The sequence below is a fragment of the Opisthorchis viverrini genome (genome assembly GCF_000715545.1).
Source record: "Opisthorchis viverrini unplaced genomic scaffold opera_v5_131, whole genome shotgun sequence".
Classification (NCBI taxonomy): Eukaryota; Metazoa; Platyhelminthes; class Trematoda; order Opisthorchiida; family Opisthorchiidae; genus Opisthorchis; species Opisthorchis viverrini.
Window position 1 is genome coordinate 227619 of NW_008751784.1, and position 15747 is coordinate 243365.

The following is a 15747-nucleotide window of genomic DNA, read 5'->3' on the forward strand; positions in this document are numbered from 1 at the left end:
AAACGAGAGATTCAGCTGGGTTCCAGGTGAGTCTCTCGAAAGAACCAGATTAGTTTGCAGATGAGTGTATATTCGCTAAGATGTGTTGGTTGTTCAGTGGAGGCCACCGTCATCATAATCGACAGCGTAACATCAGTGTTCAACACTGATGCTTCACTGGACCTTAGTTGTAGGTATCATGGTTGTACGTGGCTGGTTGGAATACCGTCATGGCGCCCACACCTAGAGGACGATTAAGCCACTTGACCAAAGCCTTTGACTGAAAAGCCTGGCTGAAAGGCATCGGGGTCTGGCGGAAAACGCTAATTTGTTAGTCTTTCTCTCTAACAAATAAAACGCCGCACATGTTTCGAACCCCAAACTGAGGAGTCAGGAGACTGAACATACCTTTAACCATTGGGGACTATGCGAGTGCCACACGGGGATGCCTTAGTACAGCTCAATGGATCACGGAAGCACAGAAACCGTTAAAGCACAGAAAGGTACAGTCTCTTTTTGACGGGTTCGACGGTGGTACTGTAAGTTGAAGGAATTAGACCGTGAATCCTACCTACCCGAAATGAGGATCGCTATTCAGTTGTATCACCTTCAAAAAGATTCGCTGAGAAATCAAGCATTTGTTGACCTCACAGCATTAGTTTTAACAACCCACTAACCAATAACTCTAACAAGGGTGGTCTCCCTGCTGATCTAGAATAGTCCGATCGAATCCTCTCTCACCTTCATCAAATTTGCATTGCTATCGACTCTGTCCAGACTCCCTAGGTTTCTAATGATATTCACCCTACACTTATCTGAAAATTACACTGAGATTGCCGAAATACACCAACTTGCGAATAGCATTATTATCAACGAGAGACTCAGCCAGATCTCCCGCTTATGATATACTTCAAATGAATGTGTTGTTCAAAGGCCGCTACATGCGCCAGTTGGTATGCTATTCGAGATGTCATAGTAAATTATCTTGACAGAATACGTACTCATAGAGTCGCTGAAAAAGCTCCGACAGCCGACTGCCGGTTACAGATTCTTGGAACCCACTGTTTAGGCGTAGTCCTCGAGTTTCCAAGTTGTATGCAGCTGACAAAATGCAATAATCTACAAGTTAGATCGATGTCAGTGTGAGACGTAACTCAGGAATATCACGTACGGGAGATTCAACAGAGTATTCTGCTAGTACCAAGTTATGTCGCAAATGAGTAGATTTCGACAATCGCACAAAGTTTGTTGTTTGAGTAGAGCATGAAGTTGATGGAATTTCGGGGAAATTGCCCAAATGATGAGACCCAAGATAGTCGAAACCGGCCGTGCGCTACCGAACAGTCTTCAAGGACCTTATGCGTATTTCGCTCTGTCGAGAAAATCACGTCAAAGTGTTCAGGGGACTACTGTTACCTGTTTTATGACTTATTGCGAAGCTTCATTAGCATGGTTTCACTGTCAAAAAGAAAGCAACACACTATCTTCGAAGTGGAGGCAGTCTATTTTAGTAGGGTTAGACGATTCAGACACTGACGCTGTCAGAAAAACGCGAACCACATTCAGCTCTCGGCGTTTACCTGATCGCTGGCATTTAACTCTGTCATGGACAGTGTTCATTAAGATCATTGAAAAAATACCGTTTGGTAGCAATTTCAGCAGGTTTCTGCTTGACAGTGTCTTATGAAACAAGACAGAGTGCAATCTTACTGATCGCGAGGAGATCGTGGTTTCCATTCCGAAGGAATTAAAAGTGAATGGCGTTGTGAGTTTCTGTGTTTCCCCATTTTAAACACTTAACTCTCCTGACCACCCGTACAGTTTTACTTGTCCATCCAGGAACGAGAACATTTCAGAAAGGGTTCGAATTTCTTCTCTGAGACGTTGTCAGCAGGTCGCATGACGCGAAAAATGTGACACACTAGCTAATTGACCGAAAACTTGTAGAAGCTGCAAGTATCGATTTCTCCTCATAAGTGAGTTTACCCTATGTCAAGACACCCACAGTTGGTTTCCCATCGTTATGAGTCATAAACGATTCGTATCTCACGATATTCTGAAGCTATCTGGACCAACAAACTATTCAACACAACGACCAGAAATGTAATTTACCCCCTTACGAAAAAAGCTAAACCAATCAAATCGCTTCACCAGCTATAAACCGTGTGCCACAGTTGCATTAATTCCAGTCGCTACAGATTCAATCACCGAAAAGTGGGAGTGTATGGAACATATAGTCAAGCCTTGGGGGCGATAGCACGATTGGCTAGTTCGGAAACTAGATAGCTACGAATTGAAGGCGACAGCTTTGATGCACGAGCGCGATTGAATGAGCCATTCGGTCCCTTTCGGCCTGTAATTAACCATTGGTGAGATGAGTCCCGGGGTTCCCATCCAGGGATGTGGCAGCTGCCGAACCGACTAGTTAGTGTTTTCATACTTCGTTGCCAGGCGAAAACAGCCTTGTGAGGTAGACAGTCTTCTGGCATGCGGAGTACATGTCCTAAACAGCGTAAACTATGAAGCGTGAATAATTCCTTTTTCCTAAGACCATCTGGTTTACCTTAGCATAACCAGTCCGATGTTCCCATCAGACATGACCAATGCTTCGGAGACACCGATGGTCAAACCCTGACATCTGCATGTCCTCTGCGCGTTGAGACTACGTCTGTGACCCATAAAGCAGTATATGTCATACTGCCGCATTGAAAACTCTGTTCTTGACAGACAAACTCACGTCATGTCGGCGCCATAGATGTAAGAGGTTGGCAAAAGCTACCCTGGACTTCTCGATTCGAGGAGTAATCTCATCTCCGCCACTCCACCGGAATTTATACAACTGTTTCGGTAAAGAAATTTATCTACCACGTCGACTGGCTCACCTCTGAGCATGAAGTGTGGGTTTGATCCTAAACAGTCTTGTGGTGGCACTTTACACTTTGCAGGGGTGAGGCGCACTCGTACGTGCCCACAGGAGATCACAAACAGAGCCCTCATAAGGGATATAAATTTGTCATAAAAAAGTTATGGCACTGGTACTAGCCGTTCACGCAGTCCATGTTACGTTACATGATGTTGAGTGGACCCTCGAGTGACCGCGTCTCATAAGGCCGATTTGATTTGTAACGGACTAAGATTGATAATTTCATGACAATGCATTGTTCCATTGTCCTTGCAAACATGGTGGCCAATTAATGAGCTCTATCGTTAGCACAATGGATGCAGGAACGAGAGTACAACAATGGCTATTGGTTACGGCCCAAAATGAATTTGAGAACCAACTAAATCTAACGTAAACATTCGCACCTAGATGAAAAAACGGATTCAGGTTATCCTGCCATTACAGTTCAAAAATGAAACCAATCTACTGAGGTTACCTCCTACTCACCTGGCTGCTAGTAATCGGGCTTTAAACGACACATTTTAACAAAAAATTCGTCTTATAAGTGAAAACAAGCTATGCCCGAAAAGCCGAGAAGCACTGCTGATCTGTGCTTCGTAAGCGAACTGTTAGTTTTTCAAACTACCAAGGGAGATTTCGAAGACTGGAGATTTCCTGGAGTTGCGTGAGATGCACGCTGCGGATGATTTCAGTAAGAAAAAAGCGGTTGTACAGTGCTTCTCGCCCTTTCACTATAGAATGGCTCCACTTACAGGAGCCAATCAGTGGTCTGCCAGCCAAAACTGAGACCAAGCGATAATATGAGCAGTGGTCACAACTTACGTCGGTCAGTGGCCAGCTGTAAACCTAGTTGGGACGAAATGGTGCTTGCCTTTTTCTCCTTCGCCCCAGCTGGTAATCAAATATATTGTTTTATCTACCGTCCAGGGGCCAAACACCTCCAAAACAGTGAGTATGTGAATGCTAGAATGCCGCTGAATCACAAGCACGGAACGCTGGAGTGAGTGACAACGATAGGCCAGAGAGGATACCGTTTTGTTATCATCTGGCTGCAATGGACAAACAACCTTACCCGAAAACCTGAAAACCGGCCTGATGTTACCACCTCGGGGCGTAATCAGTAGGACTATCACGGACTTTCGTGAGCAATTGAAAAAACGGTTAGACAACTTGCCTTTAGATGTAAAATCCATTCGTCAGCTATGTGTCTAGGCTGTGTACACTCAAGAACAGTGCCTAGCCATGGGATCTTCAGTACCCACAGCAATGACATGTTTATATGGAGTACTTTGAACAAAAAACTTTGACCAGATAAAACTGTCCACAAGGAGCTTTTTTTAGTTATATAGATGACACCACCATGTAGATGACGCACAAGACAAGGCAGAAAAATCTTAGGTTACTCGGTGAGTATTCAACACAATCAACTCTAGGGTGGCTTTCGGTTTGCATCGACTCCATGTTGAAACGACGAGACTGCGTACACAAAAATGAATACAACGACGGAGTAATAGTCTACATAGGAAACCAGTAACAAGAACTGTCGAGCACAAAAGAGGAATATACAAACCATCAAGGACTGCAGGTGAACATCAGGTGCTCATCAATGACTCGAAAATGGTGGGATATAGTCTACATAGGAAACCAGTAACAAGAAGTGTCGAGCACAAAGGAGGAATGTACAAACCATCAAGGACTGCTGGTGAAAATCAGCTGCTCATCAATGACTCGAAAATGGTGGGACCTGGTAAGGGACCTAGGAAATGTGGAGGTCCTAAGACGGGAACCACGAAACACATCACAGCGACTGGTTGCCGAGGTGACAGAACTTGTCAAGCATCGCACTGTGAACTTAGTACAGGATGTTGAGCTCGCGAGCGGTTTTAGATCACCTGAGCTGACAGGTAGCGGTGTGTATTAATCGGCCGAGAGAAGTCACTCCTAAAAGTGATTTAGATGTAATATAAAGTGTTCAACCTGAAAATCTCACATGCTTCTTTCCGTTGAACCAACTGTCTTAACGCTAACTCGCCCATACAAATCATCAGAATTGTGAACGACGTTCGAGAAAACTCCTTAACTCAGATAATGTTGAACGGAAGGTTTAGCCTCCAAACCCTCCTGCAAGCTATTCCCTCTAGGTTTTTTAGTAGAACCTTACGCATCCAGACTAGCCAATTGAAAACGGAAAAACGACAAACCCGTTGGCTGACATCTAATACTGGCGTTCTGCCAGTAAACTGCCCGGAGGTTCAGACATATCGCTGGTTGAAGAGTGAACTTCCTGACCAAAAGGTCCGTGGTTCGAACTCAACCTCAGCATCTCACTGCTACTGTCTAGGGTTATAGGCTGGTAGTATTTCGGCCATTGGGCTTTCCTCAGGTGTCGTGGCAGCTAGACACCAAAGGAGGTATCACAGCTGATCGATCGCTATTTTTCATTATTATTAAGATACTTCGTTGACTGGTTCTTCGTATATATTAAAACTTCAACCCATGGTCTAGCAGCCTGATAGGATGAAACTCTCGTTCCCGAAGTGAAACATCATCCATCAATACACCCAACAAATCATTTTCAAATTTCTAGGGAGCCCCAGGAACCATTTACCCTAACGACACTACATCTACGGACAATGAATAATGATTTAAAATGAAACAGTTATAGAAAAATCGATGTATCTTATATAACTCGCTACTTATCAGGCCATTGAAATTTCTCCGATGGCCCATTGCATGTTTCGCTCCTCATGGGGCTTTCCAGGTAGATTTAGTTCCTGAGTTTCGGTAACTTAATGCTCTGATTGAAATTTGGTCTGCATGCAAGTGCTGAACTGCACTCACTGGCAAACGCTTCATCAATGTTGACGAGAGGCCCAATTGAATCTCTCGTTTGTGATAATTTTCAACCAAAGGTGTCGCGTCTCCTAGTCCTATTGCCATGGCATTTAACAAAACTCACTAACTATAAGATTGATCGACAACCAGCAACCACATCTGCTCATTTTTATTCTTGTCAGGAAAACACGCCTTGGTTTCTTGAATATGGTCCCAAATGAAGCATGAACAGGCTGTCGTGCAGCACATTTCTCCCGTTAACACCAATCAAAGTTTCAAATGAGCGCAATTCCGAACTTCATGGTTATTCTCGATGAATGACGAGAACTGTTAAACTTGGATGTAGTTCGGTGGTATAACTCGGCACCCAGCAACTAAGGATTACCATTTTCAATATGAATTCCCTGCCCGGATTTACAGGTGGGTTGGAGAGTCTCATCAAAGGCACGTATTATGCGCCTGAATAGGTTCTCTGCATTCGGTCTTCAGGCTGAAACCCATGTTCATTTCAAGTAATTATTTGTTTCGAATAGTCACAACACTTGGGAATTCATTTCAAATAGCATCAATGAATTGTCTTCTACTTATGACCACGGGGATGAGGTCATTCCACACTTTTCGTTCTCATTGGGCAGGTAGATCGAAAGTTCCACAATATATCAGATTCCTAAGATTTTGTGTTTCGGGAGAGAAATATCAACAATAGAGGATGCCAGCAAATGATATACTTCCAAAGCTGCTTCTGTGATTAATACGCCCATCAACTCAGACAGAACGGAGATGAATGCAGTCCACGCAAACTATTTTCCTAGACTGTGCAGCTGTTTCAACATGAGGAGAATAGAGATATTCATGTCTCGCTCCCTAGTAATGGAATGTGCCCTTGTACGGCAACATCGACTGATAGAGAATCGTCGTTGACTTTTGTCTTGCACGGACACAGTGGTGGAGCTTCGTCTGAGAGTTACTCCTCAAATAAGTCCTCATATTTTGTGCGTCAGTGGAAAATAGCTGAGTGAACAACTGAGGATATAACAAATTTGACTATGTGGTGTTGTGGTATGACTGTTCTGGTCTACAAAGGCTCATAGGGGTTATTAGACTAGCGTAAAATCTAACTATTACTCACAAGACAACTGGGCGATTCTGAGGTTTAATTGGAAAATGCGGAAAGGAGGAACGATACAAAGAGTTGGAGTTTCACTAGGACCAGATAAAGCATATATTCTGCCTGCTAGACTGGATTCCTTGAATGAGATCGATAATTAATTAATAGAGTATGCAAAGGATTTTTTTCATGGGTTTAGCGCAAACGCACGGCTTGAGGTCCATTTTGGGTGTTCGAGAGGAAATTCAACAGACGCCAGAAAGCTAACATCAACGCAGATCACTTGAGAAAACCCAAACATCAAATGGTAACCTGTTTAAATGGTACTCTACATTGAATGCATCTGAAAGGAGGGCGCCACAGTGCCTGGCCAAAATGAGTCATCTTCATCAACTACGACATCATCTTCGTTGTCATTATCATCATAGACAGTGACGCCTAACGGCTGTGCAACCACATAGGTTGTTTAATTATATTTAAGGCCCTAAAGTGAAATAAAGAGAAGACAATTGATGAGGGATGTATCTGGTGCTAGTCGACCACAAGCATTTTGGGCTGCCTACATCTCCAAACACCCAATCAGATAGTCTGAGAACATACTCACAGCCCGTGTGCCATTGACATTTCTTGATCGAAAATTCTTGCTTTTAAAAGATATCATACACCAATAGAGAGGAAATCCAGTATGTGAGTGATAGCCACTGGTTTTCCTGGTTGCTTCCTTGTGTGAACATCAAAAATGGTTAGGTAGACCGGTTTTCGGGGTTCGAAAACTGACTAAGGTGTTAGGAGCTGTTATNTAGGGGTTATTAGACTAGCGTAAAATCTAACTATTACTCGCAAGACAACTGGGCGATTTCGGGTTTTAATTGGAAAACGCAAAAAGGAGGGATGATGGCAGAGATTTGGAGTTTCACTAGGACCAGATAAAGTGTATATTGTGTCTACCAAATTAGACTCCTTGAATGAGATCGATAATTAATTAATAGAGTATGCAAAGGATTTTTTCATGTGTCCAGCGCAAACGCATGGCCTGAAGTCCAATTTGGGTGTTCGAAAGGAAATGTAACAGACGTCAGAAAGCTGACGTCAACGCAGATTACTTGAGAAAACCCAAACACAAAATGGGAACCTGTTCAAACGGCACTGTACAGTGAACCCTCAAGGAGGCTGCCACAGTACGGGGCCAAAATGGGTAATCTCCATCAACTACGACATAACATAATCATTATTATCATCAGAGACGCTGCCACTGTGTAACCACATAGTTTGTTCAATTATATTTAAAGCCCTAAAGTGGAATAAAAAGAAGAGAATGGATGAGGAGTCGATCTGGTGCTAGCAGACCACAAGCATTCTGGGGTGCCTACATCTCCAAACACCCAAACAGATAGTCTGGGAACATACTGACAGCCCGAGTGCCATTGGCATTTCTTGATCGGAAATTCTTGTTTTTGAAAGATAGCATACATCAGTAGAGAGGAAATCCAGGACATGAGTGACATTCACTGGTTTTCCTGCTTGCTCCAGTGTGTGAACAACAAAGGTGGTTAGGTAGACCGGTTTTTGGGTCGAAAACTCGAAAACTGACTGAGGTGTTAAGAGCTGTTATGGAAGGTCGATGCACGGGAGCTACAGTTGAGCGTGATGCATAGAAAACAAAGCTGTCTGTCCTGGGACCCGCAGACGGCGTATTCATATTGACAAGGGCTGGGTTAGAAAAGGGGACATGTGAATGCTTACGAAGGAAAGCGTCGGTTGGAGCAGGTCTTGACTATCCGTCCTGCTGAGTGATGTAATTAAGGCGACCCGGATGATAACACCACGCAACGACCGATGTTGGATGACAATATTTTTAGTTTTGACGCTCATGGTTTGGATACTTTCATGACACCCGCACATAGTCAGCAGAAAGGCTATAATAGGTCTCAACCTAGGACTTTGGATCAAAAGCCTGACCGCAAGGCAGAGAATGGGTGGCGGCTGACTACCTTTGTAGCATAATTTTTTGCAGAGTAAGTCATCGTGCGCGTCTCAACCCTCAACCGTCCAGAAAACTGTGTTTTTGACCTCAACGTAGACTGTGGATCAAAAGCCTGACCGCAAGGCAGAGAATGGGTGGCGGCTGACTACCTTTGTAGCATAATTTTTTGCAGAGTAAGTCATCGTGCGCGTCTCAACCCTCAACCGTCCAGAAAACTGTGTTTTTGACAGCTCCGTCTAATAATTAACCCGGTATCAGAAACCCTGCCGGTGTCAAAGTGAAACTCCCGAGTATGACCACACCGCGAAAAGATTACGTCTCTTTGAAGCAGATGAATGCGGTAGGATTTAAGCATCTGCATCTGGGGTGACCAAACATTGAAATACAGCTCCACTTGAAAAGTAGCAATTGTGTTATTCATCGCTTATTATTCTGTGTGAATCCTCTCTCGCTGAAACATCCGCTACGAACGATTAGAATATTCCCTTTCGAAAGCATGTTTTCTTTTTTTTGCCGTGTCATTTTAAACGTCATCTGGTGGTTCAGTGGCCTGGTAAGTAGGTGCTGGGATTACCATCTATGGCAAACAAGTTCAGGCGAGTTGAAGGCACAACCAGGTCATCGGTGTTACAATTCATGCTAAGTAGAACATAAGGTTGACGGAAACTCAGGGACTGCGCCTACCTGATGAGCCCCAAGAAGGGCATAACTGGTCGTGGGTTGTCGAAGAGTTTTCAGAAATCTTGTGAGTAGTTTCCTTTATGAAAATATACTTCGGTATCTAGAATATCGTGCCAACTGAAACATGAGGCGGCCTGTGTGCAGCACACTCAGTTGTAGAATATAAACGCGAGATTCAGTTGAGTCTCTCGTGAAAACCGAATTGATTTGCAAATGAGTGTATTTCTCGAAAACAATAAACTCCGTTTTGGTCGATGAACAATAATTTCTATGTGAGCGATTATCTTTCCCATACATAGCGTGAATTGAGGAATGCTTCACTAGAAGCAATTTCCGCAGTCCTCCGTCTTCACGCAAAACACCTTCAGAGCATCGCTTTACCGGATATTCGGCTCAAAACAATGCGAGGTACGTAAAAGTTTTTTGTAGGCACCGTTGGTAATAAATGAATGATAATAATCATTCAGCTGCACCACTCTCGATGCTTTGCTGCCACGCCATCCCAAAAAGGCACGACGGCTGAGGCACCATCAGAATTCCCAGCGATTATGATAGTGGGGATTAATTCAAACGAAATGGGTCATTAGGTTTTTATCTAATCGCTGAGCTCTCTCAAGCTTGTTTGAGCTGTCTTCATGTCATAAAGGGTACAAATGGAATCACGCACAGTTTGTATTTTAATCCGACAGGGGAATCCCGGAGTTCGCTACCTACAAGGCTTTATGTGAGCGATTATCTTTCCCATACATAGCGTGAATTGAGGTCTGTANACCAGGTCATCGGTGTTACAATTCATGCTAAGTAGAACATAGGGTTGACGGAAACTCAGGGACTGCGCCTACCTGATGAGCCCCAAGAAGGGCATAACTGGTCGTGGGTTGTCGAAGAGTTTTCAGAAATCTTGTGAGTAGTTTCCTTTATGAAAATATACTTCGGTATCTAGAATATCGTGCCAACTGAAACATGAGGCGGCCTGTGTGCAGCACACTCAGTTGTAGAATATAAACGCGAGATTCAGTTGAGTCTCTCGTGAAAACCGAATTGATTTGCAAATGAGTGTATTTCTCGAAAACAATAAACTCCGTTTTGGTCGATGAACAATAATTTCTATGTGAGCGATTATCTTTCCCATACATAGCGTGAATTGAGGTCTGTAATCCTGTGGGAATAACGGACATCCAGAATTAAAACGAAAGAAATCTGACCATAACTGATGAGGAATGCTACTTTTGTCAATTTTATGCCTACGTTTTGGTTCCATTGGTAATTTGCATCTCTTAGACATAGTACTTGCCACAAAGTGATTTAACCCCAATAGAATCAGTTGTCAGCAAGATAAATATCCTTTTTATGTTGTCGGAGATTTAACGAAAACCGATTTTAAAGTAGCGCCAAATCCACTACCATCGGATGACCAAGAAGTCTCTATTCGTCGGCGTTTTTAAAGACCGACTGCACGTTCACGTCCCGTCGAAATCTAAGAAAATCAAGAATTAAATCAGATCTACACTCACAAGTAGTTAGCTAATTTGTTCGAGACAATAGTTTGTTGACTTACACGAGGTTTTATAAATTCAGATCTGACAGAAACGGAGAAAAGAAAGTCACGATGAATGGGAACACAAGAGGACGCACCTAAGCCACCATCCACCATTAGGGTAAAATAGATTTTGCGGAAGGTAAAGTCAACATTTTAGGGAGATATGTTATTATCTACTAGTTTTATTGTTAATTTCATTTTCTTTAAGATGTATAAACCACCATATGATCCGGTTCTTCAGTTGCAAGGGAAAGCATTTCCCTCTGCAACCAAACTTCCTCTGGGCACACGGGTCCATAACCAAAGGGTTTTCGGGTGTATTTTTTGCTTCGAACTGCGCGCGGTAGCAGAAAATGGCTAGACTTTGAGTGCTCTGCCCTACTTCGCTAAAATTCATAATCTTGGTCTTCCCGGTTGACAACAAATACTTCCATAAGGAGGCCATAAACCTAACCAGTCCCATATAGTTGCGCAGACCCAGCAACTACTAAGCTGCATTTAATCACAGACACCCAAACATGAAGACATTGGCCTGGAATAACACGATTGTTTCACATTTCAGATGTCCCGAGTTTAAAGCCTAACACGACCTTGGATATGTACTCCTTTACGTGCTCTAATAAGAGCGAAACTCGAGTTCAGTGCTTGTCCACTTTTGGTATGGATTCAACAGAATAAAATCGTCAGAACGGAAGTGTGATTGTTCAGACGTGTGATTTTAATGTGAATTCTGCAATTCTCGCAAACAGTTACAACTGAACTGACAGTCTGGTTCGTTTTGTTTCGTTCTGAATGAGCAGAACTCGGTCTATTTGTTATTCTGCAGGCCTTATCGGGTAGTCGAAAGGAAGTCAAGGTCAACAACCACTCGTGTCCAGGTAATTTTGTTTGTTTTATGTTGGAGCTTAAGCCAGCTACTGCTCTAGTACTGGGAGGTTTCAAAACCTGAACAAAAACGTAAAATTCGTATATTCACGTGAATGAAGGTTACTAACGAAGCCGTATTCTAGTGAGAAATATGTCGGTTTCCCATAAAAAATTATCCTATACCTAAACAAAATTGGTTTGCAAATGAGTGCATTTATCAAAAACAGTCCAATTCCGGTTCAAGTAATACATAGGGTTGAAGGAAACTCGGGGTCTGCGCCTACCTGATGAACCCCAAGAAGGGCGAAACCGGTCGTTGGCTGTCGAAGAGTTTTCAGCAACCTTGTGAGTAGTTTCTACTATAAAAATATCTTATTCCATGTTTTGTAGTCCAGAACGTGAGAAATAAAGCTCTGTTGTTACGACTGTGTTCAAATGCCACCTTTCTTCAAGTGTGAATGAAATTCACTCTATTCGGCATGGGGGCTTGGCCTGCCAGCTTTTTCCCCGTAGTGTCTGGCCATGAAAGTACAAAGTAGAGATTACCCCGTGAGAATCACATTCGTTGGAAAAAATGCCCTAGCGTACCGCTTAGTCCAGGGGCTTTCGGTTTGCGTAAACAAATTTCCCAACTTTGGTCCCAATGATGTGCGTAAAACAGAAGAACGGTTTTGAAAAATCGCACGGAAAAAAGAGCCTGAGACCAAAGTCTCAAGAGGGCAGAGATAGCCGTTTTTCTGCATTTAAAAATACTCGGAAGTCATATACAGATCAAAATTACGTTGTTCTAGTGAGTTGCAATTAGATTATGCCACAAGATAGACACCTTCTCAAGATGGGTGGCCGAGCGCGTATCCTTGTGATCAGCAAAACTGGTTCTCTTGGAAAGCACAATCTGTGAATCATACGAGGCACTTTTTTCACACAACTTAGACACTAAATGGGGTTCGTGATGAAGAAATTACATTGGAGTTCACACTCCAAACTCGACTGACGCCTTGGGAACGTTCAAATCATTTCATTCTGATTCACATTTAGTCCTGAGGGACAGGCCAACAGCCTACGCATTTTGTTTGAAGCTCGTATTCTGTAAATATTTAGTGGAACCATACGATGTAGAGTCTATAAAAACCAAACTTTGAGGTACCGTTACAACAAGAGTGAAACATCAACTTGTAGATACATCTGCATAACAATTTGATTTTGACTGGCGACACAAGTGAAACCGAGCTGAATCTCTCTTTCGTGATATTCTTAGTGTGTACTGCCTCCATGTAAAAAGGGATCAGACGCCTAACTGGGAGGGAAGTAAAGGCCTCTTCCTTCGATTGGTCACTAGCAGGACTGACATTTTCGGGAAATACACGGAACGGCTCATGCTCAGAATTACACGGTTCCTACCAGGGAAGATTAGGCGGTACACGAAGAAGAGAACATCTACTTGTATGAGGCTCCCATTTTGTGGCCCTTTTGTCGAGCAAGTAACCAGGTAGACAAAGAAGTGCACTTATTTGACATACACGTTTGCCGGCATGCGCTTGAATTTCACTCCGGTTTCTGCCACCAGTAGCTAGTTGCTATAAAACTGTCAATATCTATTGAAATCGATCTTTTTAATAATAAAAAATAAAAAATGTTTAATCGTAACAACCTTTTAATGTCTAGCACGAGGGTTGAAATGGTGGCAGGCGCATTCAAGATTCTGAAGTTGCGTTCGAATCACTGACATTCCGGTCGATAAGTTAGCGCCTTAAATACTGGGCTATACTATTGTACAGCATGGACCATGCGACAGGGCGTTTGGCGAACAAAATCCAGTTTTACTGACCGCGATCACCACAAATCTGACCATCATCTCGTTATCAGTCTTCCTCTGAAGCGGAGCACTAAACGGTTGTTTCGAACCGGTTGCAATCAAACTGCGGATGGGCAACCCAGACTGCTGGATATAAAGGCAGCCAGTTCAAATTTGACCCTTCGCATTCCACCACCTAGTCTGACTGCGGTGTGACTAACCCGACTCAATGACCCATGGACTAATGTAACCATTCCTTCACCCATGAACGAACGAGGCACGTGACTTCAGACCTGTGACTAATTAGCCACGAAGATCAACCAAGTAAAACAAACCTTTCTCATCAAACTGTCTTTTCACGGCTATATTCAGTTCACTGAAACACAGAACACATGATCAAGAAACACCCTGCAATCACAAATGATCACTGAGAGCGGCAAATTGCGCGGAAATATGTAGTGTGCCCCATCCACACAAATCGATCAATAATTCTTTGCTAACGCTGATTTCTATAACCTGTTCGGTTTTGTGGACTATCATATACGTGGTGGAAGTGGTGACAACCCTGTGCATCTTCCCCTTACTCTCAAAAAAGATATATCGATCATTTGTCACCAGATTCATCTTCCTGGGTGATTTGTCCTAAGATATCTCCAGGTGTGCTGAGATCAGTGATAGGACTGGTTTTTTTCCCGAACAAGAGTGAACAGTGAGTGATCATCCAGTAAAAAATCTCATCTCCGTTTAACAGGTCTCATCTGTCATGAATGATTAGAACAAAGCAATAAGCCATCGGTGTAATTCTGTTCCACAAGCCAGGTGTGAGCATGCGTGTCAGTAGTAAAATGTTCCCATTTTTTATATGGGTTTCCAAGGTACTTTTTGCTGTTTCGATCATTGGCTGGAGTTCATTCAACTGGACGGAGACAGAACCTTTGAAGCCGACTGTGACTGAGTTCACACACTCATCTGCATACAAATTTATTTTTGACGGGAAACTCATCTGGAACCGAGCTGAATCTCTCGTTATTGTCAAAGAGTTTTAAGTAACCTTATGAGTAGTTTGTCCAACTGTGATTAGTAATTTGAAGGCTATGTAGAAACGTGGAATTCCGTTTTTGGCTATCTAAAGCGAAATATACACAGCACGTGATTAGAAATTTTAAGCTGTACTAGACAATTATCCGGCGGACTCTCAGTTGATAAGTAACAGTTTGCATTCTAAGATAATGTGTAATATGCAATGGTTTGTTCTGTTACTGAAGCGTTCTTAATGGTACAGTAGGACGGATTTGTCATTAGTCTAGTGATCAAGTTTCTCGAAATCTGATGAAATTCACGCTGATCATCACTATAGTGCTGTGGTCCTTTGCCTGAAGGAGCGGACAAGTTCCAAATTCCACGAATGATAAGTGATATTCTGACAGGTTTGTTTCAGATCACACAATTTCATGAAAACATTTTGGAACCTGTGATCTGTCGCATGTCAGATCCAAATTAGAACATACGCAAATGGATTAGACACAGCTCCTGGTATGATTTAGACCATATGTCAAGTGATCGCTGCAACGTGTATAAGAAGTATACCAACTGAATCGTAGATCAATCAAGGACGGACGGTTAGACGGCACATCTGACCGGTGAGTGGCGTTTGAGGTTGCTGAATCTGCAAGAACCATTCAGGCAGCCGCCACCGTATCTCCGCCTTGAGTGAACTACAGAATGGTACGAAAACGCGCAGCTATCAAACGTAATCAGCCTTGAGGCTACTCAACGTGACCAGAGGTGAATGAAGAATGTTCCAGCGAAATAATGCTGGGAAGTACTAATAGCAGGAGCTCCGAGCAAGGAGATATAAATTGGTAATTGTCTCTTCGCACCATGAATCGCAATGCTGAGGCTACGCATAATTTGTCTGAAGAAGATTGTCGGAACTTGAATGGTCTTGTGCTTTAATTTGACTAAATATCTATTGCAGAGGCCTGTCTACCATATTTGCACCATACCTCATCAACCCGGGTAAACGGATTCCCCAAAAGCTGTGTTCTGCACAATC

The 15747-nt window shown here is 43.0% G+C and overlaps 1 protein-coding gene across 1 annotated transcript in view; it reads right to left on the reverse strand.

The window, feature by feature from the left end:
• The window catches only part of T265_06268 (hypothetical protein), a gene marked incomplete at both ends in the record, with an annotated part of 53499 nt that overhangs the window by 4733 nt on the left and 33019 nt on the right, over nucleotides 1-15747 (reverse strand). The gene's annotated exons all lie outside the window — the stretch shown is intronic.